Source organism: Nematolebias whitei, chromosome 16 (assembly GCF_014905685.2).
Source record: "Nematolebias whitei isolate Nwh7 chromosome 16, NemWhi1, whole genome shotgun sequence".
Classification (NCBI taxonomy): Eukaryota; Metazoa; Chordata; class Actinopteri; order Cyprinodontiformes; family Rivulidae; genus Nematolebias; species Nematolebias whitei.
In genome coordinates this window covers 15,672,862-15,674,831 of record NC_056513.1, presented here as the reverse complement: position 1 = coordinate 15,674,831, position 1,970 = coordinate 15,672,862, and the positions used below count along the sequence as shown (strand labels likewise).

At 44.0% G+C, this 1,970-nt stretch overlaps 1 protein-coding gene across 1 annotated transcript in view; it reads right to left on the bottom strand.

Annotated features, from left to right (window-relative positions):
- LOC119422896 (carbohydrate sulfotransferase 12) overlaps positions 1–1,533 on the bottom strand; it is a 15,113-nt gene extending 13,580 nt beyond the window's left edge. The window contains exon 1 of the mRNA XM_037690306.1: positions 1,464–1,533. The gene's annotated coding sequence lies outside the window, so the exon portion shown is untranslated. The remainder of the gene's footprint in view (positions 1–1,463) is intronic.
- Between the last annotated feature and the right edge of the window lie 437 nt (positions 1,534–1,970).

Genomic DNA, 1,970 nt, shown 5'->3' with positions numbered 1-1,970 from the left:
TTGGACATGTCCAGAGGAGGGACAGTGGTTTGGACATGTCCAGAGGAAAGACAGTGGGTATATTGGTAGAAGGATGTTAGAAATGCAGCTTCCAGGAAAAAGACAAAGAGGAAGATATATGGATGCAGTTAGAGAGGACATGGAGGTAGTTGGAGTGAGGACAGAGGATTCAGAGGACAGAGTGAGATGGAGGAGGATGACTCGCTGTGGAGACACCTGAAGAGAGAAAAGCCAAAAGAAGTTTAACAGCTTGTGTAATGTAAACTTTACTCTTACATACTGAATGTCACTGCGAGTTCTTGTGACATGTGTTCCTGTGTCACTCTGTGGCATGAAAACATCCACTGCATTAACTATTTTAAGTTATTAGTTGCTTAGATTTATTTATTTTTTTTGCTGGTCTTCTCTGCTTTAATGTTGATCGATAAGGCATAAATGCCTCACTAAATGCCTCAGGTAGAGGCGAGCTTCACTACCTCCGCCATTACAGCTGTTTGTTTGTTTGTCCGAGGTTAGGTGGGGGGGGCTGTGAGATTCAGTGCCCAGGGGCCCCTGGGGTTACTAATCCGGCCCTGTTCCCAGGTCACCCACAGTGACCGTGGGAACCCTGCAGGCTCCCACTCAGCTGATGCCAGCCTGGAAAAAAATGTGGAAATATGACGGTCAAAAAAAGAAAGATATAATTACAGCCCAGCCTGAGGCAGAGAAATCCGATAAATTACGTCTTATAATTTATAATTTAGGCGGTGGACGCAGCCGAGATTAGAAAGGGCAAGTCCCGTTCAGGCTTCACGTCAGATTAATTTAGATGTAAATGGTTTGTGTATGATTCAGAAATCAGATTTTAGTTTGAACGCATCTCATACCATATTACAGCGTGTGTGCGCGCGCGCGTCGAAACCGCGTGAAAGCTGGGTTTGACCGCAGTCATAAACTGACTGACAGAAAATTATTGTTTATCTCCCTCCTGCGCGGAAACCAAAGGAGTGTTTGAAGAAAATTAACATCCACGAAGCCTTTTTTCCCCTGCCACGCGTCATACACACACACACGCACGCACAAACACGAGCAGGGAAGAAAAAAAAAACGTTATTCGTGGAACATTTTTTTTGTTTGTTAGCTAGGCTACTTTGAAGGAGTTAGCCTGCACGTTTTATGAATTTTTGTTAATATAAAAATCCAATCCGTTTTTTCAGGTCGCATTGTGCTCCTTCGCGGACACTGTCCCGTCTTTCGTCCTGAAAGAGACACTTTAGTTCATCGCCATAACAAATGAAAACAGACACTGATTTATTTAGACCGTCAGAATTCATCTTTTTGTTCCACAATCCGCCGTTCGGCTCCCCATAAGCCCCGCCCCTCTCTCACGCCGGGAGCATCTCCTACACAAAAAGTCCATCGGAGCATTTTTAACATGACTTTCTGTTGTTAGCAGCACGACCAAAACGGACGGTTAATCTTACCCAGCATTGTGGATACATGGTGACTCCGCTCGCTCGGTTCTGCTCAGTCTCCCCCCATCTCACCGTCTGTAGAGTGATGAGAGCGGGCGGGTATCCTCTCCGCAGATGAACCGGCAAAATATCGCGAGATCTGACCGACTGACTGAACATCCAAGATAGGATGGGAATTTTGCTTACTAAGTATTTATTTGATTTAACAGTACTTCTTGTCAATCATGTAAATCTTGTATTGTTGGAAAATTAGTTTATTTCCCCTAAATGGAGTCATCTGAAAATGCAGTTGTGATTTGGCAGCAGACTGAGCAAGGAGACGTCTAAACGTCTTTTTTAAGTCGTTTCTGCACCTTTAAATTGGGTCCCTCGGAGGTGCAGACTGTGACACCAGAAGACGTCTTTTTTCGTCGACGTTTTTCGACGTCAAAATTACGTATTTATTCGACGTTTAAATTACGTCTATTTCCGACGTTTAAATTACGTCTATTTCCGACGTCTAAATTACGTCTTTAT